We start from the raw sequence: 27,532 nt of genomic DNA, 5'->3' as shown, positions 1-27,532 counted from the left end.
GGTGCAACATTCACAAGCGCAAGACGGACCCTCCTCGCCGTCCTTCGCCTGCACTCATCTCTTCCTCACTTATACGGTTCTTCCTCCTCCTCCTCCTCCTCCTCCGCGTCCTCTTCCTCTTGCCATAGTCAGACCTCCGTCCCTTCAGCAATCTCCTTCCTCGCCGTCATCTCTCCATCTTCATCTTCAGCTCCCTCCCCTTCATCATCGTTCGCTCCTCTCGCAGCTCATAAACTATTGATGATCCCACACTTAAGACTCTATTCTGCACCGCCCCAGCACGCCCCTCTGATCACCAGCCTACGCCCGTGATTTGTAGTACCTGGACGCACCTCACTCACGTCACGCTCCGCACGGCCCTCGAGTCTGGTGTGATGTAGTTGCTGCCTCGTACTGTGGTTGTTGTAGCGTTGGTCACTCCATTCACAGTTGTTTCTGCAATAGTATAGTCTACATTTGATGTGTTTTTACACACACACACACACACACACACACACACACACACACACACACACGCACGCACGCACGCACACACACACACACACACACACACACACACACACACACACACACACACACACACACACACACACACACACACACACACACACACACACACACACACACTTAAATGGGTTGTTCCGTGAATCCCTTCACCATGGGTTATTTGATTAACAGTTTGTATCTCTTTTTCGCATGCCAGCTAGAATTCAAGTTGTATGTAGATTGAGGCCGATAGAAGGAAAAGGCAGCAAACAAGAAATAAATAAGTTGCGTGACAGAGAGCGGCAAATGTATGACAAAAAGCTGGCACAGGCCTAACGTCTCGATTATTTTCAGTCAGGAACAGAAAGTTATACCTTTGGTCAAGATGATTATGAGGGCAAGTCCAAACCAACGTGTGGGAGGTCACGTTGAGAGACCGTGGGATGAAAAAGGTGATGAGCATCCATAGTGTATGCAACTCGCACATCCACGCTTTCATTTAGACCACGTTGCCTTACACGAAATACTGTTAAGATTACGATAGGTTCCCTTCATTAAAACGGGTATGAGATAGCAGAGTGTTGTTGCTTCAGCCCTCTGGCAGCCCCTACTTGAAGGCTCTGATTCCATGTCTTGAAGCGACACCTCACGCCCATGTCCAGTGAATTTACGAGTTTATTGAAATCGCAGATGATAACGTCAAGGAGGAAGTGGAGGAGGACAAGGAAGGAGGAGGAGATGAATGAGCGCGAAGGGTATGCTCAAGATTCCGCTTATTCGTCAAACTGTTCCTCTAATTTATATACAACGAGGGACTTAAGGGAGCCAAACGGACTCCTAGTCCAAGAAGACCAACAAGACATAAAATCGATAATAAGCAGTGTATGCACTCCGATGGTAAGACCGTTAAGCAGTCAAATTAATGTCCACAGAATATTGAAATCATTTGAAACTAGTAATTCAGGCTCACAATATCCTAAATTTATGTAATATGTTTATTCAGGCTGACCCAAGCTTTCTCTCTTAAACCAAAGTTATGCTGGAGACTTGAAGATAATTAATAGTAGGATATATCTTTCTCCTCCTTCCTCCTCATAAAAAAGTGTATTGCCAACCTAGGCATTAAGACAGACCTCGAAAGAGTCAATGAAAAGACCTCTACGAAGCTGGAAAAGTAATAAGACTGCGATAACAGTAACAAAGAATAACGTCGCTTATAACGTATTACCGTATTACACAAGCCTGCATGTCATCCCTAGAGGAGTAGTTAGAATATGAGGGAAAAAAAAGAAGAATCGAATCAAACAGGAAAAACTCAAAAGCAAACAAAAGAAGAAGAAGAAGAAGAAGAAGAAGAAGAAGAAGAAGAAGAAGAAGGAAGAGGAGAAGGAGAAGGTGGAGGAGGATCAAGACGGAAAATTAGGATTAGGATTAAGATCAGAAGGAGGAGGTGGAAGAGGTCGACGGCGAGGACCTGGTGGAAGAGAATGAAGATAGGTGGGGAGGAGGAGAGAAGAGAAGAGAGATACAAGAAGAGCCTTACTACAATTATGACAAAACGACACATTTCAGGAAAAGGAAGAGTATTTGATATGTTTGTTGATATTTTCCTCGCCCTCCTTCCTACCATGGCTTGTGAGGGGTGCCGGCAAGGGAAGGGGAAGTGGCGAGAGGAAGTAGAAGGGGAAAGGAAGTAGTGGAAGAGAAGGAGGCTTGAAGGAAGGAAGTAAGGAAAGATGGAGCATAGTCGGTTCGTTCCTTGAAAGTAAATGTTAATATTTCGTGGAAAAATACTCCAAGCGCGAAGGAAACACCTGAGAGACACCGGCAAAGAAACAGTGGCGCGCTGTCTCTCTTTATTCCCTTCCTGGAAGAAAAAATTCCGGCACATGATCCTTTTCTCGGAGCAAAAAAATATATATACATGGAAAAAGTGCGCTTGTATTCTTTTTTTTTTTTTTTTTTTTTTGTGTGTGTGTGTGTGTGTGTGTGTGTGTGTGTGTGTGTGTGTGTGTGTTTCACCGTGTCTTTTCGAGGTCGTATCGCTCTCGTGTCACGTCCAAACAAAGTAAAGTCAGGTAAATCACGCGTTCCGTCAGCCTAAAACGTGACTTATGTGATTAGACGTCAACTTAGCGAGACAAATGAGCAGAGACGCTGGACGGCTAAGAATGGCATTACGGCTGTCCTATTTTTGTCGCCTCTCATTATGCAGGTATTCTTAACCACGTAATGACTAAGTCTGTCCAGCAGCGTGCCGTGGCCCGGAAGAATAGGAATTAGTAGGAAGTGTGTGTGCTTTTTTTGACTACTTTGGTACGCCTGGCTGTCCATCACTCACCTGTATATCATGCTTTTAGACGCGGATCAAGACAATGTGATGAGTGCTAAGGGTGGGGGTGGCCCTGGGCTGTTTTTTTTTATTATTATTTTGTGAGAGAGGTAAGAGAAAAGAGGGGAAATTCTGACCGAAAAATGTGTTCATGTATTTCTTTTCACTGAAAAAGTAGATCTGAGTGTGTGTCTTTTCTATTGATTTCATCATGTGTTTGATCTACATAGTTTATTTTTATTTTTATCAGTAATTTTTTTTTTTTTTTTTTTTTTTTTTTTAGCTATTGTAATATTTTAGTTATTTGCTCCCTCAAAAACACACCATAGGATATTTATCTGCATCCATCTCTTCAAACAAGAACCCATCATTTCATGAGGCCCTTTAAAAAACCTCCGAGAACAGGCAACAAGCATGATTTAAAGACGAGACAACCTGAGATATCCTGGTGTGTCGTGTTTCGTGACGTTGTTGACTGAGGCTGGGTGTGTCTTGCTTACACACACACACACACACACACACACACACACACACACACACACACACACACACACACACACACACACACACACACACACACACACACACACACACACACACACACACACATATATACACACACACACACACACACACGTAGATGGAAGTGTGTGGCGTCGGATAGGTGGCTCAGGCTGTTCGTTATATATTGGCGAGCATCGAACTTTATTGTTGGTTTGATTCTGAAAACTTTGACCGGATTTCAGGGGCCTGACCCGTGTGTGTGTGTGTGTGTGTGTGTGTGTGTGTGTGTGTGTGAAGGGGTGGGTGGGTGGTTTGGGTTGTTTGTTGTGGTAGTGGTTGTGTGGTCATTTACGTTGTCGTTTTTTTTTCGTTATTGTTTATTATTATTATTATTATTATTATTATTATTATTATTATTATTATTATTATTATTATTATTATTATTATTATTATTATTATTATTATTATTATTATTATTATGTTGTTGTTGTTGTTGTTGTTGTTGTTGTTGTTGTTGTTGTTGTTGTTGTTGTTGTTGTTGTTGTTGTTGTTGTTGTTGTTGTTGTTTAGTTGTCGTTTCTGTTGTGGTGATGAAGGGGTTGTCGTGGCGGGTGGTGATCGTCGAGCTAGTGAGAGTTACGAATTGACTGCGAGATAGGTTGGCGATGGATGTAGTGGTGGTAGTGATGATGGCGATGGTAGTGGTGGTGAGGGTGGTGGTTGTGAGGGTGGTTATAGTGGTAATAGAGATGGTAGTGATGGAAGTGATGGAAAAGTGGTGAAGTCAATGGTAGTAACTGATGGTGATGACTGTGCTGGTGGTTGTTGTCGTTGGGTTGGTGGGGTTGCGGGGGAGAGGTGGGATCGTCGTCGTGTTGGTAGTGAGCTCGGTAGGTAGAGTGGCGGTGAAGCGGGAGGTTGGGGGTTGGGAGAGCAAGAAAGAGAGAGCAGGCCGTCGATGTGGTCGGTGGAGGCGCAGTTAGCTGGAAACATGAACTGTCTCGCATCTTCAAATGTGAGAAGACGCCACTAAGGGAATTATTATTATACCCTGATACCTTGTAGAATAGTAATGCCCATTTTAAAAGAGGCTCAAAGTTAATGATGAATTTCGGTTTATTACTTTTGAAACGATATTCTTGGGACTCTTTGTAACGGAAGCGTAGTAGAATTTCACATAAACATGGTTTATTTTACTCATGACGCTTTGTAGCTGTCTAACACAATGTATCAAACCTAATAATAGATGGGCCTATTCATGTCCACCGCGTCAAAGCGGTCAAGTCTAATAAAATGGAAAGTTATCTTTTGCTATGTCATTATTACGAATAACCTTTGACAGTACAATCGTGTAACAATTATTACAAACCAGAAGTGATAACCAATTATTCAGTATGAAGTAAAAGCTAATGAAGAATTGACGCGTAAAAGGTGGTTTCAAAGTGCAGGTTGAATACACACATTACCTTGTCGCATTCCACGTACGCTGTGTATAAAAGTCTTGGCGTGGATGTGTTTTTCACCATTGTAAAAGTAATAAGTCCATGCCAAACAATGTTTCGAATTTCTTTTTCCGATAACTTGACCATGTAAACATTACTAAAATATAATTAAAGTTATTTTCCTGCATTTTTTTTCATTAAAACAAATTGAGCTTAAAGCAACAGTTTTCTCCTTCAACAAACACAAACTACACACGAAAATGTTGGCGCAGTGTAGTACAAAAGGCAACTGGAGTTTGAGCAACGCGGGAAACCTATGACGGGCGAACGGCCCCCTCAGGTCACCTATTCAAACTCGTCATTATGAGTCAAGCGTGGGGGAGTCATGTCTACTGTGGTGCCTGTATGGTGCCTCTGTGGTGCCTGTGTCGTGCTTGTGTACCGCCGTGTGGCTGCAGGCAAGCACACTGCATTATTGAGGTTGGGTTAGCGGCCTTTCCGCAGTACTTCTGACTGTGTGCTACTTCATACCTGACTGCAGTGCCGGACCTTCCTATACGCTCAGTACGCTCAGTGCGTAGGGCCTCTGATCACTGGGGGGGCTTAGGATGTGTTAAAAAAAAAAAAAAACGAAATCGGGCATGATATTTCTGTATATCTTTCTGTCTGTAACTCTAGTTCTTTAGATTTCTGTTAGTGTTAGCAATGTGGCACTTAAGACGAAAGTCTCCCAGGAAGTCTAAAGGTGAAAACTGACCTGACCACAATACAGAAAAAGAAAAGAAACGCGTCGATGTACATTTCCACCGTAATATTGAATTTTGCCTCCTTTTCATTATAATGTCGGAGATTTAAAAGTTCATACCTTGTGAAAACGAAGATGCAGCAGATGAGTTACTGCAAATATGAAACAACACTTTATTTTGCAACTATTTTTATATTAGAATAAGTTTCTATATATGGCAAAAATAAACCACACAACAATCGTTATCAAAAAGAATGCAGATAGCCATGTTTGTTTCTTATTGATTCAATAATGGCGAGGAACACCCCAAGAAGTAATAATATAGCCACCTGAAAAACACAGCAATTTTCGTAATGTCTGTGTTCAGGAACATACGAACTGCATTAGATTCCCTGCTGTGTACATGCGAAGACTTTGCTAACAACACAAATTGCTATAATTTGGTCGTGAATTGCTCCGTCTCAGTGTGTGCCTCAGGTGGGCTAACAGTCGCTCCGGAGCCGATTACAAATTATCAGGTGTCAGCAGCCTTCCCGTGACCGGATCGCCAGCGATGACGTGCAGGCGGCATAAGCAGCGTGGCTTGGAAATGTAAAAATGTGGAGACACAGGACAAATCCATTACAAGTTTTTTTAGTGGTTCTTGGAAATCGTACCAGTAAAGCATTTTATAACTAGACTTAATGACTCTTCTTCAGGCGGGAAATTGTATTATAAAACTAGGAAATAATCACCAACACTCCCATTCTTGTAAAACCCCGTCGGAGCAATTGCCTGCAAACACCGGGTTCCTCGCCACCAGGTCACTTTGCGTGTAATATCCCAAAAGGCGTAAAAAAAGGAGAACAGGACTAGTTTCCACAAAGGACACCAATAGACAAGACTCACTATTCAGTCTTATGAAGGAAACGATCTAATTCAACCAATTTATTGACCACTTTACCCAAATTTTACGTGTCTCCACAATAATAAAACGACATTAGACACATTACCTTCAAGGCTGTGGATAAGCAGTAAAGTTTTCTTGAAAAGCTTAAGTGTCAGGCACGACCTTCGCAAAGGAGTTCAGTGCTCTGAAGCTAACTAGAATTCCTGCCACCGTGAGGAGCCAGGCAGGTGGACGCAGCAGCGCCTGGGTGCAACAAGGCATCAATTGCTTAATTCAAGAACTGGGCTTGGAACAACTCCAGTGTTCTTTATTTTTTTAAGGTGCGAACAGCACCTAAAGAGCACACAACTCGACGAAATCAAAACTATCTATCATTTTAGATAGATACAAATGCAGTCTCAAACATGTCCAAAGAAACAAGTAAATTTAAGAAATTACAAAAGTCACAATTCAAGGCTTGATGTTTTCACTACTACTGTTGTTTCAAATGCTATTTTACCTTCAGCTACAAGCTCTTCGTTTACGGTTCCTTTTCCTCTCCTTAGCTCCCTTGCCTACTCACTCCTCAGCTTTCCTACCCACCCATAAGTGCCAAGGTGACCTCCAGTAGTGTCATGACCTGAAAGCTCCGTCAGTGCCACAATAATCCACATTCTCTCTCTCTCTCTCTCTCTCTCTCTCTCTCTCTCTCTCTCTCTCTCTCTCTCTCTCTCTCTCTCTCTCTCTCTCTCTCTCTCTCTCTCGCTAGATTTTCCCTCCCCTCCGCCTCTTCTCTCAATAGGTGGGTAATTAATTGCGTTTTAGTGAGTTTGTCTATGCAGGAGGTCACTTTGGAGGGCTGATAATGGCTCCGTGTTTACCTTTTGTGCCGCTCACTGCCGACGCTTCATCCTTTTTCCCCGACATTCGATAAAGAGAGAAAGGCCTTGACAAGGTTTTCGTTACATCTGACGTTTTCCTCCTCAACCTCATCCTTTTGTTGCTCCTGCTCATCCTGTGACGTTCTCCTCTTCATCCTCATCCTTATCCTCTTTATGGTGCTTCTCCTGGTCATCCCGCTCCTTCTCATTTTCTCAATTCATGTTTCTCTTTCTCCTCTACCTCCTTTTCCTTATCCTCAGCATTTATTTATTTTTCCTTAGTTTCCAATTCTCCCTCTGTTTTTTCACTTTTTCACCTCCAGATCGTGTTAGAGAAAATATGATGTTTGAATGTAAAATTTCAATGTTGGTGGCTGAAAGTTATCCATCTCTCTCTCTCTCTCTCTCTCTCTCTCTCTCTCTCTCTCTCTCTCTCTCTCTCTCTCTCTCTCTCTCTCTCTCTCTCTCTCTCTCTCTCTCTCTCTCTCTCTCTCTCTCTCTCTCTCTCTCTCTCTCTCTCTCTCTCTCTCTCTCTCTCTCTCTCTCTCTCTCTCTCTCTCTCTCTCTCTCTCTCTCTCTCTCTCTCTCTCTCTCTCTCTCTCTCTCTCTATCTGTATATATGTCTTTCTATTTTCAACTTGTCTGCTGTTTTATTTGTGATGGTGAAACAGCCCAAGTGAGTTCCATCAGTAGTCTCGGAGTCTGACAGTAATAGCTCACTGATTGGCAGGTATGATGAGTGACTGATGGGTTACCTGACTGATTGACTGACGGACTAACTAACCTGACGGACTGCCACGGCTGACTGAATCAATGTCTCTTCCACAAACAAAAGCAGTTGTGGATTTGGTAGAAGGAGAGAGAGAGAGAGAGAGAGAGAGAGAGAGAGAGAGAGAGAGAGAGAGAGAGAGAGAGAGAGAGAGAGAGAGAGAGAGAGAGAGAGAGAGAGAGAGAGAGAGAGAGAGAGAGAGAGAGAGAGAGAGAGAGAGAGAGAGTATGCATGATTTTAATTACAGGCTTCCCTACCTTGCGCTGCTGCGGACCAGAATAAGTTGAAACTTCTCTCCTCTCGATCTGTGCCTATGACTGTTATTATTAAACGTTACCGAAAGTATTATTCCACTAATTTGATTTTATCAGTTACAATAATTTCCCGAAGTCCAACAAAAATTAGATAAAAACTTAGCTTCATTGTACAGTGCCGCAAGAGTAGTGTTGTTGTTGTTGTTTTCTTTAAATTTCAAAGGCGGAAACCAGTCATCGGCAGCAAACTCTTTACTTTGTATGATAACAGTTATTTTTTTCTCGTACTTGAGAAGCTCAGAGTTCACTGGTGGCAGGAAGGAGGTGAAATGTTCGGTAACTTTCCTCCAGTCCATGTCTGAGGCGTCGGGGGTCTTGCTGGCGAGACTCTAGGCCTCTGAATGTGTAGACTCCTTCAAGGTGTCTTGTTCTTTTGACCTTATCTTAAAGGTAAAAGGTAAAGCTGGGTGCTGCGCGTGGTCTTATATTACTATTTAATAATTTGTTCAACACATATGACGTACTACTTATACAGCTGACTTGCCCTTGTTTTTAGGCCGAGCCTTCTCAAGTAAAAAATCCATGCACAACATGGAGGACGGAATTTCAAGGAAACCATACATTTTGTTTTGCTCGTACCATTATATTATCACATACAGTTTGATCAACCGTTGTATCAGCATTTCATCCCTATACAAAAAAAATACATGTCAACGGAAAATCTATGCTTATAACTAAATAGAATGTTGTTAATTATTTGTGTGTAGCCAAGTCCTTCACAACGAGGCACGGCAGCCCTGAACAGCGGCAATGAGCAGGCCTGGAAGCAGCGAGTCGTGTCAGAGGGCCACTCCTCGGGATTACACTCCTGGCGGGTCGAACAGGAGAGCAGATGACTCGGAAGATAGCAGGCGCCCGAGCAGCCAGGGCGGGGGCGGCAGTGATGGGGCCCGGTGCCGCCGATGGAACGCTGCTGCCGGTGAATGGGTAACGGATAGATCCCGTATACCTCACAGGTGTGCAGATGACTCATGGCGACCCTCGACTGCAGGGGGCGCAACAGTGAGCTGCGAAACATCGACAAATTGTTGTTTTTGTTGCAATTATAACCATCAGATCAATAATCCAATAACTCAACAAGTACTCCTTATCTCAAGTAGTCATTTGTTTAAGACTCATCATATTACAGGTGCAATGTTGCCATCAGCACAGACAGACACCGCCAGTCTCTGTCCTCATATCTATGCTCTCAGGACATGCTAGAGAGGTAAGATTACTCCTGCCAAGCAGCTTTGTCTTGTGTGATGTCTAGTACACTTAGAAACACACACACACACACACACACACACACACACACACACACACACACACACACCACGATCACACACTCACGCCACAGTCACACACACACACACACACACACACACACACACACACACACACACACACACACACACACACACACACACACACACACACACACACACACACACACACACACACACACACACACACACACACACACACACACACACACACACATAAGAAAGAGCAAAGAATGCCGAAAAATATATTTTTTACATTAATAGATAAATTAGTGTGTATAAATAGTTAGCTATGGTTAGCTTGATAAACAGATGTGTGTGTATTTCTGTATGTGTGTGTGTGTGTGTGTGTGTGTGTGTGTGTGTGTGTGTGTGTGTGTGATTAACCCTCAGCCTGATCACGAGCTGGACTCTTTCTCGCCAGCAAGTACCATCCCCATTAGAGCAAGGCTCATTAGTCCATCTTTGAGTACTGCCTAGATCTTCACCCCCCACACCCCTTGCTCAAGAAGGGACAGTAGCCCCTTCTTGTCAGTGTGTGTGTGTGTGTGTGTGTGTGTGTGTGTGTGTGTGTGTGTGTGTGTGTGTGTTTATTCTTTTGTTTGATGGAAAACTTTATTAGCGTCCATTAATTACTTTCGTACAATGTGTATACCTGCTCGTGTGCACATTACTTACCTGTCTGTATATTATCCTACAAGTTTGTATGAACTACTTCCGTTAGGTGCTGACGTCAGGTTCTAAACGACGTCGTGGAGTGGACGTATGTTGCTGCAAATGCTTTGCCAATTAATAAGGTGTTTTTGTTTCTCGTTCCGTTCCGAATATCGCAGCAGATTCATTAACGTTCATTGCCAGAAAATCTGTTCTGAAGCATCTTTTTTAATCCCTGACTTGGTGTCACCAGCATCTTCTTCCCTTCTCATCCTTCGCAGGTTCTGCTTCTCCATCTCATCATTTCTCCTCCTCCTTCCTTGCCATGCCCTGCTTGCTTCCCCCTCGCTGCTTGGCTTTGACCAACTCCAGATGTGTTGCTAATTTGTCGTCTTTTGCACGTTTTAATTTTTTTCTAATTTCTGTTTGTCTTATCAAAGAAAGTCTACCACCCTTGCCTCACTCCTCTGTGTGTGTGTGTGTGTGTGTGTGTCGGTTAATGAGTGGAGTTGATGTGACTTAATTTACACAACTGCAAGCAGGTGTGTGCCTCTCAGCGCTATATTTGAATAAGCTCACCCTCCAGATGTTTGAGGTGGATGTATGATTACTCGTATCAGCGCACCTTTCCCTCTTTGCCGTGTTTGCTGCGGTCAGCCGGCGACTTGTAGACAGACACTCGAGGGCAACCCCGACCACGCCTGTGCTCTTTCGGCAGAAGCGAGTTTGAGGTCTTTTTCCGGACTCCCTGGCCGGGGCAAACACTCGTGCCTCGAGCCCCCAGACACGGCAAGTTGAGTGGCCCAAAACTCTGATGTTTTTTGAGGGTACAAGAAGAGATCTGACCGAGGGCAAAACAATAAAAATACAGCTTCTGAAAAGAAAAAAAAATGTAAATGTTGAGCCCTGGAGTTGTTTGACGACCCTTGTTTTGTTTTTCAGTTTTGTTTTTACAGAAAATATACTTGAATAATAATAAATATTTTTAGTAAATGTTGCACGACAAGTATAAAGAATAGATTATTACCGGTACAATACTTTTATCAAAATAAACACTATGAAAAACAAACTAGTTTTGTTTAAATTTGCTGCTTCAGATATTAAAATTTGTACAGCAAAGTTTTAATGTTTACATTGATAATTTTAGCTTAAACTCCTTTCTGAACTTTATTATGTTTTCATCAATATGTAGGATTCCCATCCCACTCATACAAGGTCTCCTCTCACAGACGTTTTCTAGTGTAGCAACGTGTAAACTCTGGAACAGTCTTCCTTCGTCTGTATTTCTTCCTGCCTGTGACTTGACCTCTTTCAAGAAGAGTGTATCAAGACACCGCTCCACCCGAAATTGACCTCTCTTTTGGCTACTTTATACTTTTTATTGTTGTGGGAGCGGCGAGTAGCGGGGTTTTTTTTTTTTCTTGTAATCTTTTTGTTGCCCTTGAGCCGCATCCTTTGATGTAAAAAAAAAATTCATATGGATGCAGTAAATGCACTACTTGTTTCTCGTAGATCTATATTCTTTCATTCGTATTTCTCTTGACCAAGATATTGTCTGAAGTTTGTTTTTTTTTTTTTTTTCATTAGAACTAGATTCCTTTTATGCCCAGGCCGTCTCAGGGCACCACCTGCTTGAACACTTTTCACCTGAACACCAAAATAATAACCACCCTCGTCTGGGCACCACGCGCCACACACATAGGTGCCCACAATTTTATATATATATATATATATATATATATATATATATATATATATATATATATATATATATATATATATATATATATATATATATATATATATTATCCTTACTGAACTACCACCTTTAGTATGTTTCCAAAAAAATAGTGGTATAAATCGATATTGAAGAAATCTCCGATGTAAGACACCTAAAGGATGTTATTTAATACAATTGAAAAAAATGAAAAAGTAGTCACACCAAACTGCACTAAGTAGAAAGATATATCCGTGGCAGACTTACAATACAGACTCTAAAAAATAATGCAAGAATACCCGAGTAACGTGAGTAAAGCTCTAATGTACGATTTACTGAACAGACATCCAACATACAAGCAAGCTATAACCGGTGATGGCGAAAATACAATAAAATGCACCTCACTCAGCGTGGTGGCGTGTGGTTCATGTAATTGCTGTAAAAAAATTACGCATTACTTGGAAATGTGAATCGACACACGGCAAAATATTAGAGAGAACGCAGCGTGAAAAAAATATCTCTACATCGGTTTTCAAATATACCGACGGCCTCTGGTGGCACAGTTGTTGAGTGAGGCGTTGTAGTGACGGCGGCTCACAGCATAAGGTGAGGCCGTCATTACAGGTGCAGCAGCGCGATGATCCAACATTCCGTCGATACTTAATACCTTATTTTCTTATCAGGAGGTATTGGACCTTAATCTGATTAAAAGATCTAAGCAAAAGCCGTTTGTGTAAATCAGCAACAGTCTCGGACAAAGCTGATAATACTTATGGAGTAGGAAATATGTTTAGAACGGAACTCAGTGTCATGAGAGAAGCGACTTAGTATTTTGTGTTTGAGAGAGAGAGAGAGAGAGAGAGAGAGAGAGAGAGAGAGAGAGAGAGAGAGAGAGAGAGAGAGAGAGAGAGAGAGAGAGAGAGAGAGAGAGAAAGAAAGAAGAAAAATTAAAGAAGAGTAAAACTGAAATATTTCTCAATAATGTATGTGAAACTGAATTCCTAATAACTCATTAACAATAATGGTGTGCGGGCAGGAGGGATTACGTCTCCCTCATCTTCTTACAGCAATGCCTAGAGTTTTAAGGCCGTGCGTATGGATGCCTTCATACACCACCTAGTACTCGTACACGTGTTAAGCCTTAGAAATTACATTGCCTCTCATATCCGCTGCTTATTTCAATTCCCATTAACCGCTTCATTAAAAAAATACTTATGGCCTCATACCCACTGATTTCTGTCGGAGAGATACTGTAGATGCTTCTTTACAGCAACTCATTATTATTTAGTCGATATTATTGGTACTTATATTTTCAATGTCTACATTAATATTGAATTTCCTGTTACATGATTGTTCCTCTCATCTCTAAGGACCAGTAACCTCCCTGGTGTTTAAGGCAGGTAATGAGTACCCCAAAAAACAGGATCGAGGAGTACTGTTGAGGATATGAATGGATATATGCACACAAAAAACATTATTTTTACTGGTGTTTTAGACGCAGTTCCAGCTTTACAGAATAGCTCTTAACTGTCACCGCCTAAGGTTATTAAGAAGAAAAAAAATATTCATCATAATGTAAGGAAGCTGGAATATAAGTACTTGATCATGAAGCGTATCGAGTACATGTTAATCCTTTACTACCTACGCCTGTCGACTCACGCTCAGCACCTGACCCAGACAGTAGATTATGTTAAGAATTCAGACATCGTTGGGATTTAGGCTCCATCTATAAAAAAACTCGATCGATAAATTATCACTATTACTTTCCACAAACACTTTATAGAATAATCAGTTATAGTTCACGCCAAGAAAAAGCGAGAAAATTTCCAGTTGTACAGTTGTTCCTCTCATCTCTAGGAACCGGTAACTTCACTACTGTTAAAGGTGGATAATGGGTACCCAAAAATAGGATAGACGAGTGTTGTTGAGGTTAATACTGCATTCCACACATGCTACATTTATATGACTATTTTTACTTGTGTTTTCTTAGGCGCACTTCTAATGTTACAGATTAATTTCTATATCTGCCTCCGCCTCAGTTTACTAAGAGGAGAAAAGATAAGGGTTTTCATTATAATGCACTGAAGCTGAAACGTGAATACTTAATCATGTTATGTATCGTGTCTTGTTAATCCTTTACCAGTATGTCTGTCGGCTCACACTCAGCACGCAGACAGTAGATCATGTTGAGAACTCAGACGATGCTGGTATGTAGACTCATTCTATAACAAAGTTCGGTAAGTAAATTGCCACTAATCAAAAATAGTTTATATTAAAAGCAGTCATAGCTGGCGCCAAGAAAAGCGAGAAAATCAGTACCAAACAGCGCTATTGCTTCTACAATTCTGGGCATTTGGACTTATTTAACGGAGATAATTAAGTCATATTCAAAAGGAATTATTTACAGTATTTCATTTTAGGCCTAAGTAATTATTTTCCTGTTAATTTCATCACTGAGGATAAATCTAATTTAAATGCGATGTTCTAGGATTTCGTCCTGGAATTCCTTAACAATCTTATGAGAGAGAGAGAGAGAGAGAGAGAGAGAGAGAGAGAGAGAGAGAGAGAGAGAGAGAGAGAGAGAGAGAGAGAGAGAGAGAGAGAGAGAGAGAGAGAGAGAGAGAGAGAGAGAGAGAGAGATGAGGTTAAGTGGAAGTCATCAGTGAAGAGGTATTAAAAAAAGATACAAGAAGTTCCAATATAACCCTTGCCATCACGTTCATACAGCGTCAGCATAACGTAAGCTAAACAATGCCACGTCGACTTGGGTCTGAAAAAAAGTCAAGGCTGGACACGGAGGCCCACAAGATGGCGGCTGGCAGGCAGGCTGGACGAGGCGGCCCTGTGTTGTGGCCCAGCGTCTCCCGCAGCCACCGTCCCTTGGCTTGCTTTGTTTTCCTCTCAGTCATCGGGTTCTGGAGGCGCTGGTTATTGATAGAGAAACCCATTTTTTTTATTAGGAGTCATTATGCAACGGCCTTATATTTCTTGGTGCCTACTTTCTTTGTTCTATATGCATGGAGAGAGAGAGAGAGAGAGAGAGAGAGAGAGAGAGAGAGAGAGAGAGAGAGAGAGAGAGAGAGAGAGAGAGAGAGAGAGAGTACTCATTAATTAACAAGACTTAGGCCTATAGTCTGCTATAAAAAATTCCCCGGTCAGTCATTGTTCAGAAGTAGTTCACGCTGATAAACTCAAGCATGTGGGTGAGCCCCTTCCACCTAACAGTCTGCCTCCTACCCCCACTTCTACCTCTGGGCCTTCCATTCCTCCCCCGCCTGACACTAGCTCTTCTTCCTACGGACAGAAGTTTAGGTCTGCTGGTCGTCTTTCTTAATTTTTTTTTTTCTCATTGCCATTTTTACTTTTTGTTGTAAGCTACCACAGATGGTAAATTATTGTTGTGTTATGTATCTTTTTTTTGGGGGGGTCAAATTTTCCTCACTTAAGTTTGTATAATGGGTCATGTGAGGACTCATGCCGATAGGAATATCACAAAGGGTTCATCTTCTAGGCCCCTTCACGCTGCCCCGCCTCACCACCACTCCGCGTCACCTGTGTCTCAGACCTACTAGAATTTTCGTCAACAATAAAAACTAAAGAAACTGAACACTAGAATTCGATGGTTACTAACAGTTCAGCGGGGTTTTTTTTTTTTTTTTTTAGAGAGAGAGAGAGAGAGAGAGAGAGAGAGAGAGAGAGAGAGAGAGAGAGAGAGAATTAGAAACCGCAGTCTGTGGTTGGGTTTAACTGTGGCATAAGACAGCAGTAGTAGTATTTTTTCTCTGAGCTCTTGTATCATGGTTCAGTTAGCTGGTCCATGGTCACACCAGCCAGCACACCATCAGGTACGACAGCCACATCGTAACATCAAGTTCTGAATGAGATTATGTTGAACTTTCCACTAACATTTATTATTATCTCATTTAGTCATCTTTTCGTCACTCTTAAATCAAGGAGAAGAGTAGAGAATCAGGAGATAAGGAAGGATATGGAGGAAGAGGAGGAGGAGGAGGAGGAGGAGATTATGATGATGAGGGGGCCGTTTCAGTATATTTTCGAAAATGCATGTTATTTTAAGAGCTTAGTAGGCATTCTCTCTCTCTCTCTCGTCACTCAAGGTTATCTAAAAATAGTCTTAAAATGTAGTTGCGCAGTCTTCGTGCTCCTCGCCGAGAGTCTGGGCTCAGTTCTTTCAGTCCACAGTTTTCTTTAATTTGAAACTATTTCCAACTCTTTTCTTGCTATATACAGACTGGTGGATGTTTATCGTCATCAGTGACGTTCGCTGCATTTTTTATTCTGATTCTTTATATGTGTGTTTTTGCATTGCGTTTCTCGGGTCCAATGTCAGGAAAGCCTAACCCTCGCTTGCATCTCTTAGCAGTAATTCCTTCTTGTTGTAATTTTGTAACTCCATGCTTTTTAGCGTATAATTTTCTTTTTCTTTTTTCTTTTCTCACAGGTTAGAACTGCTTCAGCTTAGGTCAGTCTTGATACTGTAAATCGGATGTTGCCTCGTGTGCCTTCTCATATACTCAGTTACTACGAGAAGGAATCACTGCTAAGAGATGCAAGCGAGGATTAGGCTTTCCTGATATAAGACCCGAGACTCGCAATCATGCAAAAAAAAAAACATATAAAGAATCAGAATAAAAAATGCAACGAACGTCACTGATGACGATAAATACCCACCAGCCTAAATATAGACTTTTTCTTAATGTGTAACAAAAAAAATATGTGTTCAGTGAGTAATATCAAGGCCTCTATTGACTGTTCTCTAGATGTTAGGCGTAATTTGACCATAATCTTGGAGTGCTTAGGTTTTTCTTTTGTACCTCTATGCTGCTACCTTATAATCGTCTTTTTGTTGGAGAGGAGCAAACATTCTCTCTCTCTCTCTCTCTCTCTCTCTCTCTCTCTCTCTCTCTCTCTCTCTCTCTCTCTCTCTCTCTCTCTCTCTCTCTCTCTCTCTCTCTCTCTCTCTCTCTCTCTCTCTCTCTCTCTCTCTCTCTCTCTCTCTCTCTCTCTCTCTCATAATGATAATATTCCTGGCAACACTTATGGGAGGCCTTGGTCAACCTAACTCTTCATCTCATCTCTATGTTTACACGTCTTATTTCTTTTTTCTTTCCTGTTCATCATTTTTTTTCTACCCCTTAAAATCTTTGCCATCATTCCTCCCTATATTTTTTTTTCTATCTGTTCACCGTCACCGCTACCACCACCACAATTTCAAAAAAGAGAAGACAAAAATAATATAACGTGACCTTCCCCTCTCTTTTTCCTCGTCTCGTCTCTCTCTCTCTCTCCTTACCCCCAGTCGCGTCTTCTCAGTATAGCTCGCTTTTTCTTTTTTTTCGCTGCCTTATTTGTATTTATATTTTTTATTCTCGTCTCGTCAGATCTTTCTCATCGGGCCGCTGGAGACAACCCAACTCATTTTATCTTCATGGGTGTCCATCTCTGCACACGCATTTCGCTTCACTTCTTCCTCCCTCGGTTTTTGCTCTCATAATTTTTCTCTCTCCGCTAAGCATCTCTTCCCCGTCAGTCTTTGGAAAAAGTAGAAGAATCAACAATCAGGAGCAAAGGAAAAAGAAGGGGAAGGAAGGGGAAGAGGAAGAGAAATAGGAGAAATATAAGGAATAAGGAGAAATGAAAGACGGGAAAGGATTGGTAGGCCTTCTCGACTTCCTCCCTCCTCCATGTACACACATAGACACGGACATTTTTGGGCAAGATTTTTGAACAGCGTAAATTGGGTTCTTATTGCGTGATTCACGTATCTTTTTTTCTCTCCGACTGTTCCTCTTTCTCAGCCTTGTTATACTCTGAAGAATAGAGGCAGAAGAATGGTAACTTTTTTTTTACTGTTTGTTTACTGTTATTTTTTTTATTTTTTTTTTGTGTGTGTGTGTGTGTTACTTTATAGACGTGAACGGGTAATATAGCTACTATGCCGTCGTAATACTATTATCATTAACATTTTCTACGTTACCTTTGTGTTCAATCACCAAGTTGTATTGATGATGTTGACAAATGAATATGAGCATGATTCCTTATGTAGAGTAACCATTTTATAATTCCATGCCTAGGTAAGAGATCGATACTTGGCCATGCTCTCAAAAAGAAAAATCATATATGAAAGGAAGAGGAATAAAAAGGTAAATCTAATCAGTCAAAACTCGTCGCGAATATTCCATCATAGCAAAAATCTCGTTGCCTCTGTATGCCATGGCCGTGTTGTGTTGTTTTTACAGCGAGGCGCCCAATGCTATGACCTGGGCCTGGGTGTGGAGGGTGCGTGTCTGGCCCAAGGTTCGATTACCGAGGAAAAAATGTAATATAAATTCGTAAATATATCCGGTGAGAGTGACTGTGTGTGTGTGTGTGTGTGTGTGTGTGTGTACGTGAGCGCGCACGTAAGAATAGACATTCTGCTTCTTACTAACACCACTCAAGTGAAATCTTCGCCCCAGCCTCGATATCTATACGTGACAGTCGTGTCCGCCGCTGCTGAGCCTTCAAGACGGATAAATTACTCATCCCAGGTTGGATGCGGCGGTGACACAGCGGCGATGGTATGATGGTGGTGTGAGCGGTGGCGAGGGTATGATGGTGGTGTGAGCGGTGGTTCTTTTCATGGGTTTAGTGACGACAAAGATCTATGCGAAAATCATTACAAAAGAAATTGACGTAGGTTTGTGCACTTTGTTATTTTTTGTTAATTTACAAACATGAGAATATGATTGTAAAAAAATAGAATCTCTGCAGCACCCCGCGAAGACTGGTACAAGTTTTCAGTTTACTGGAATTGAGACTGGCTAACGGTTTCCATATACACGATAAGTAGCTGCCAGTCATTAGCCTCTCAAAAAAATAAAAATAAAAATCTTTTGACATATAAAGATATGTAGTTTTCAAGGTCAAGACCCATCCATGTTAGGAGAAATTTCGTTGGAACAAACTACATATAGTTGGAACAAACTACATATGTATATATATATATATATATATATATATATATATATATATATATATATATATATATATATATATATATATATATATATATATATATATATATATATATATATATATATATATATATATATATATATATATATATATATATATATATATATATATATATATATATATATATATACACACACATCCATTATTTCCTAGTTACAAAATAAATCATTTATTTACCAATGAATGAGTAAAGGGCAAGATGAAAGTATCACTTCCAGATCAGACAAGACTGTGGTATTTTGTTTTATTTATGTATTCTACAATAAACTAAACCCGGCTCATTGTTGAATAATTCTAGATAAAAGTGGTTTTCTGACTATGAAAATTTGAAATACGAAAAAGGCATATATGATATATATATATATATATATATATATATATATATATATATATATATATATATATATATATATATATATATATATATATATATATATATATATATATATATATATATATATATATATATATATATATATATATATATATATATATATATATATATATATATATATATATATATATATATATATAAATGGCGTGACTGACAGTTACGAAATTCTGATATCGTTTACCAAACGAGTTTTGTCGGAAAGAAGCGAGCCTTCTCTCTCATTTGGCCCTCATGCAACATTCTGCCTCATATATAACATTTTGCTTTACCCTCATGCAACTATCTGTTTGGCCCTTATTTAACAGCCTGTTTGCCATTCATATGTAACATTAATCACGACCTGCAGTAATTCTTCTGCCCATCGTGAAAAGTCTCGATACAATGGTTATAATGGTAGGAACGCAGTGTCGTTAAGGCCTATTCACTCATCATTTAAATTTTCTGAGTAACCAATTTGGTAGATAAGTTCAGGTCTATATATGAAAGACTTATGTTGAATATATGAAGTGAGAGACATTATCGTCACACATAACACTTCATCATATCGAAAAAAGAAAATAAATTCGATAAGTTTTCTTACAATAGAGAACCAGAAATAGGCCTTTGCTCTGGTTGCTTAGAGATCGTTGGTGAAGATTTCCTTTCACCCCTTTCATGTCTAAACTGTCAAAGAAACATGACAGAAAAAGTAGTTTCTGACGGCGCCTTGATGACCTCACACACCTCTCCGCTGGGAGTGTAAGACACGTCGTCGTCTCCAAAGTCTTCTGTGCGGCACTTTATCCTTTTGGTGTCTAGGTGAAGGCAGCGCGATATTTTGAGGGTCAGGCCATAAAAGAGGGATGAGGGTTGTGCCACGACCCCCGACATACCACATGATGCATCTTTCACACAACAGCCGACCCGGAAGACAGGGCGACACTTTCTTTATTCAGTGAAGCAGAGGTTGCCCAGGTGGAGCATGCCTCCCCACACCTGTTCTCAGTTAGATGAGGGGGATAGGCTTACCTGTGAATGCCTCCACGACGAGTGTGTTGCATTGTTGAAAGAATCTGCAACTTCAAAAAGTGAGAAAAGGGAGCTTTGGTATGTCTAAAGAGGAAGCAGTACAAGATTGAGGTCTGACAGCGCGTCATGAACATTTTTTATTATTAATTTCGGCCTACGGGACTAAAGGATTGAACTGTGTTCTTTTAGTTTTCCTAGTTTATTGTATGTTTTTTTTAAGAGTTTGTGTAATGTAATGAACTGAGCTGTGCGGCGGTCAGTCACATAAATTTGTGGAAAAGTTACATCATTTTAAAACTTGCTGTCACGACTTTCAGGCAAGGAAACTGACACCACTTCCAGAAATATCCAGGTGAAGTTTTTTGGTGGCGAAGAAAAGGAGATTCACTGTGATACGATTTTTTCTAGTTAAACACTTGAAGTAAACAAAATGCCTTCGAATATGTTTCACTTGTATATTTTTTTTATTTCTTATCTAATTATTTAAAATGCATTAATGCCAGTAGACTTGATACCAAGCTGACACTGCGGTTCAAATACAATTCGGAGCAGTCTTTAAAATAAGGCATAAGAACATTACTTATCACATGTCCCTGAGACGTAAGCTCAGGTGGAACACATGTTACACAGGTCACAGGTCCGCCAGCCAGCCATCGCCATCGCCATCGCAAGTAGTTCATTACATTACACAAACTCTTAAAAAAAACATACAATAAACTAGGAAAACTAAAGTAACATAATTCAATCCTTTAGTCCTGTAGGCCGAAATTAATAATAAAAAACGTTCATGACGCGCTGTCAGACCTCAATCTTGTACTGCTTCCTCTTTAGACATACCAAAGCTCCCTTTTCTTACTTTTTGAAGTTGCAGATTCTTTCAACAATGCAACACACTCGTCGTGGAGGCATTCACAGGTGAGCTTATCCTCCTCATCTAACTGATTATAAATATTATGAACAAACAATAATATAAAATTTAGGTTAAATCCAAATTACTATTCGATTTTTGAACGAAAAAAATACAAAGGAAAAAATTAGAAAATTCGTCAGCCATCGACGTTTTAGCAAGGTGGTATTTGATTTTATGAAGATGCCGCACACTCGCTTTGCTTGCATCATCTTTTCGTCATCAGTGAGTGTCTCCTAGTCAAGCAAGGAACCCTCAAGTGTGAGCTTCTCTCATGTCACGCTGATTTGGTAAATCTTGCAATATTTCTTTTAATGCTCATGGTCGTCGTGAAGCGGCAGCATGACTTGTTGAAAGTTATTTTTCTTAGGCCATATTCGGGAGGGTTTTTTTCATGTAGTTATCGGCAGCAAGTTTTTGTTTTTGTGGGTACGTGATATAGAAGATGATATTCTGCTTACTTAGCTTCTTAAAACATCTAAGCTTTTGTTGCCAACATGCCTCTCCCTCTTTGTTCGCTAGGAGTGCTTTTTTTATATTGATATTTACTCCTATTATTCTCAATGAGTAAATTAGTGTTTCCTGCGGCGGCCGCAGTGCTGCACCAGGGTGCCGCCAGCGCCCCGCTTCCTACATGTGAAGCGTTCATGTTGTTAAGCCGATTCTTTAGCTTCTTCGGCTACAAAATGTAGCTTCAATTGACCTTTCCTCAGATATTATTATTGGGATTTTTTCTCACTCGCTTTTAGGAATACGTTTGAATATTATTCTTATTATTTTTTACAGCAGAGGAGACAGCTCAAGGGAAAAAAAAGGAAACTAATGAAAAAAAAGCCCGTTATTCGCAATTTCGAGAGGAGAAGTGTCCTATACCCTCCTCTTGAAGGAGTTCAAGTCGTAGGCAGGAGGAAATACAGATGAAGGAAAATTGTTCCTGAGCTTACCTGCGTGAGGGATGAAGGAGTGAAGATGCTGGTTAATTCGTGCGTAAGGAATTTGGACAGTAAAGGGATGAGCTTGAGTCGTGTGCTTTAATCAGTTGTACTGATTTTCTTCCTAAAAGCATTAGTTTTAACGAAGGCATTGCGATCTTTCTTTGACCTTTTTTATTGTGACAAAACTATCACTTGGTGTAACATTTTTCTTCATGATGAACACGAGTGTCTTCTTGGTTAATTATAAATAATATATATATATATATATATATATATATATATATATATATATATATATATATATATATATATATATATATATATATATATATATATATATATATATATATATATATATATATATATATATATATATATATATATATATATATATATATATATATATATATATATATATATATATATTTATATATTAGTATATAAACACACATACTCACACACACACACACACACACACACACACACACACACACACACACACACACACAAGTATGTCTATCACGGATAAAGACATTTTCTCCGTGGCCTCGTCGCCGGTGACTCGGTCGTCGCCGTGCGGATCCTCGCCGTCAAGGACACAGACTCTCATGGTCTTGTATTCTGGGTTATTTATTTCTCAAAATGAGTTGATGAAAAATTAATTATTGCCGCTGATCTTTCCATAGTAATAATTTTATGTATTTTTAACTCAAAAGTCTAGGCCAAATTTCACTTCAGTGTCTGGAACATTTGCAATTTAATTTAAACCCTTACATATACAGCCGCAATGTACAAAGGCTTCAGGAGGCTTCACTGCAGAAAAAAGCACCAGTAAGAAAATTATAAAGATTATAAGAATAGTTGTTGATCAGCACAATTTTCTTTCCATCTCGAGGTTGGGACTGCAAACCACAAACGGGTCACGAGCTGATGGCACTTAGTTTGTGGTGTCTCGACGTTCATTTCCGAAACGGAGCTGCGATCATGATCTTTATACGCGTCGCGTCTTCTCTCTGAGTTCGATCGTCTCATTATACTCCAAGAAAGTTGCCTGGGGCCCTGGGACACGCGCGCCCCTGCCTCGGGACGCTGGTGGAGGAGGGTCAAGGGTGTGTGCAGCGTGTTGGTGGGAGGGTGAAAAGAGCAGGAGGAGGGGTGGAGATCTTAAAGAAAGGATGGGGTGGCGGGGGAGGAGGGTGTCGTATTTTTCATCAGGTAGTGATGATCAAGATGCTGTAGAGAGTTGTGGCTGGTGGGTGGTAAAGGCTGTCCGGAAGTGGAGGAAGGTTGGTGGACGACTGTGCAAAGGAGGAAATTGAAGTGAATGTTTAAGGAAAGTGATGACGATAATGTGTGCTTTATAAATGAAGTTGGTTGACGATACTTGTGTTGAGTGAAGAATTGATAAGTAAAAACATTTTCTTGTCGATATGTGACCGACATGTGTGGTTAGAATCGCCTCGACTCACCTGGACCTGCACTCAAGTTAGTAAAAATTATGTGGATTACCGATTTTTGTATTTTTTTTTAATCACGAGAGATACTTTTTCGTGTGCTATAAACTCGGAGAAAAAATAATTGTTTTCAACACTTACAAGAATAAGAAAGTACCAAGAAACACAAACGTTGATGAGACTTTCTCACGTCAGCCCGACCAGGTGTCCACCGCCCAGAGACTTAACAAATACTGCTCGAATTACCATCGATACTTAGCGATTAAGTCGACTCTTTTATGCTAATTTTGCCTCAAGGAAGCCAGCGACCCGTGCAGTGGCCAAGGAGCTCGTCTGCGATGACTCCAAGAGGGGATGGCAAGCCTGCGTTGCTGTCACAGTAATGACAACCCTAATTGGGGACGAAACATATACTGATTAAAAATACGCAGATTTTTACATTGCTTGCCGTTCATTGGTCAGACAGACGAGACTTCAGGCTGGAACGGCGAAAATCGAGTAGAAAAATTGCCTGTACAGGTGAGTTGAGTGTTTTGCACACGTTGGCAACCCTGCGAGGCGCCAGCCCGCCCCTCGTGTGAAACAGCTGACTCCCGGCACCGCGCTCCTCTCAGACCTGGGCAGCCTATGGACCTGGCTGAAGGTGTCACCTGTAAGGCCACGACACCACACCTGCAGAGCACTCGCCACGCCGCCCGTGACTCGCAGTGGTGCCGCAGCCTCCAGCACAGGCCGCGAAGGCAGACTTGCCCCCACGACCCTCGCATCCTTCACCACGGCAGACCAACACCCCCAAGACTCTTGGCTCCTCAGGTAAGGCACGAGTGTTTGGCTCATCCATGAGGAATGAGTGACCACCAGCCAGCCGATGTTCCATCCATGTGTCATGAGGCAACACTACGCCCCCAGCGCCTCAGGTCCCTCCCGTCCCCCCTGAGGACTTGCCCCGCAGGAAAACTTTGGTGGCTCATGTGGTCATTGTGGCACCGACTGTCTTGGCCACGAGGCACACAGTCGGAAGTGGCGCTTTCCAGGCGCCACAGGTGACCCCGGTGATTCTTAGACACGTGGAACGTGGCAATATTTTTTGTTGAGGCGAGTCAGCATTAAGTACTCATGAGAGGCTTCGCCTCTCCTTAATTTACCGTTTTTACTTAATTTTTCCAACCGGGCGTATTTTAACCTACCTCAGAAAGAAAAACAATCAAAAGCCAAAGACTATTATCCAACCTAAACTACTTAAACTAGTTAGGACTTTGCCCTGTCTCACTTAATTAGGACATTGTCCTACCTCACATCCATGCCGAGTCTGGTAAAAGACTGTGGAGGATTATCTCATACACACTTATCCACACCTGGATTGTATTTTTTTTTTTATGTAGCTCGTATTCAACGAAGTTTTCTAATCGAGGCTGTAAGCTTCAAACACCAGCCGTACACAAACAACGAATTAACTCTTGTTTTCTCTTTTGTATGTACATAATGAATCAAACAATGCATGACCTACGGGGTGATGATTATTTGTTGTGTTATATATAAACAATTTTTGTAATGATATACGTCACTTTTGACTTACCATCATTCAATATCCTCTGATACAAATGCCGCCTGGTGGACGTGTTGTCACTAGGTCTTATTGCACCACTTCGGAAAATTAGCTTACTGTTGTGTTATGTACTCCTCCTACTACTGCTGCTGATGATGATGATACTACTACTACTACTACTACTACTACTACTACTACTACTACTACTACTACTACTACTACTACTACTACTACTACTACTACTACTACTATTACTACTACTACTACTACTACTACTACTACTACTACTACTACTACTTCTACTACTACTACTACTATTACTACAACCACGATTACTACTACTACTACTACTACTACTACAACCACGATTACTACTACTACTACTACTACTACTACTACAACCACGATTACTACTACTACTACTACTACTACTACTAAAAAGATACCTCCACCCATGTTTATTTTCCCGATACATAATCATGGAGGGCCCCAACTCTGTTCGCTAATAACTGTGGCATCCAACCATATCACTAATACAACTTAGCACTGCTACTACTACTACTAATAATAATACTGCTTCTGTTTATTATTATTAATAATATGATAATGATATAAATAGATCAGTAATAGATTACTAAAGAAGCAAGCAGACAAATATTATACTTATAGCTATATATATATATATATATATATATATATATATATATATATATATATATATATATATATATATATATATATATATATATATATATATATATATATATATATATATATATATATATATATATATATATATATATATATATATATATATATATATATATATATATATATATATATATATATATATATATATATATATATATATATATATATATATATATATATATACATATATATATATATATATATATATATATATATATATATATATATATATATATATATATATATATATATATATATAGATATATATATACACACACACACACACACACACACACACACACACACACATACACACACACACACACACACTCCTTAAGGATGCGTGAAAACACCTGGCCTATCATCGCCACAGTATTACAAAGCATGCTATCAGCTAATGTACCTTCCTGGTTGACTTGAGCCATTAGGCAGATAGTTTGCAAAGAAGGATTATTATTCTTGGATATATAGAAATACATTATTTGTATTTTTCTAACGTGTCTCTAGAATTCTTATGTCATATGCCATTGCTTTATTAATATTATTTTTACCATCAGTTGACCTGGATTGTTTGATTTCTTTTGCATATCCCCTGAACGTTCTTCATAAGGCGTCTTTTTTCCTCTCCAGTCTTTTCGGGGCTGTCTTGTCAGGTGCTGCCTCGGAACGCTGCACGTTAAAACATTCATGCGACAGCTCGTGGTAGCCCTTGACCTTTGAATACAGTCACTTAAAATTGAAAAAGCTGAACTTTTTTTCTTATTTTGCTACTTGCTTGAAATACGATTCCTCCATTATTTTTAGGAAAGATATGTTGGAAACTATTAATAAAAGATCATAAATTACGGAACAAAAATATTATGTTCTCAAAATTGTTATTTAGAAGCATTATCTCAATGAATCACGTTTTTGCATGACTCGGAAAAAACTGAACTGAATATCGCATGACTGACGAAGAAGAACTTCAGACTCGTCACTGCTTTCGTGCACATGGTGAAGTTTTCATAATTTTGCGGGGAGAATAGCGCCGAGGACAAGGCCGTGCGGCGACCTTTACCGTGCATGATTCATTCATCGCCGGTGTTCGCCAGGCCGACGCGTTACTTTGTTCACCGATGGCTGATCATGGCTTGTGTTAACGCCTCATCATTACGCTGTCACCCAATTAAAGAGTTTCAATGACATAATGTAACAATCATAATAATATACTAATACTTATGCGTCGCCAGGGGAACAGGTATTTATTCTTTTAGTAATTTTTACATTTTTTTTTTTTGGGGGGGGGAGGAGCAGTGCTTCCTATATTCAAGCACAGATGTACTCAAAAAAACTTGCAGTATTAAATATCCGATTACTTTACCTCTGATGTTAAATCGAGGGTGTTACATTTGCACTTATATTCTGCCTTGCTTTGAAATCATATATCAGAAAATAAAACGGTGTATTTTCATGTCACATGTAAATTTACTTTTTTATGTTTTTTAGGCTTCATCCAACTAGAAATGATTGTACTTGTTAATTAACGATGATGAAGCCCTGATATTTTCCCTATAAGAACTCGA

Source organism: Eriocheir sinensis, chromosome 8 (genome assembly GCF_024679095.1).
Source record: "Eriocheir sinensis breed Jianghai 21 chromosome 8, ASM2467909v1, whole genome shotgun sequence".
Lineage (NCBI taxonomy): Eukaryota > Metazoa > Arthropoda > Malacostraca > Decapoda > Varunidae > Eriocheir > Eriocheir sinensis.
The sequence above is the reverse complement of the archived record's forward strand: the minus strand, read 5'-3'. Positions refer to the sequence as shown.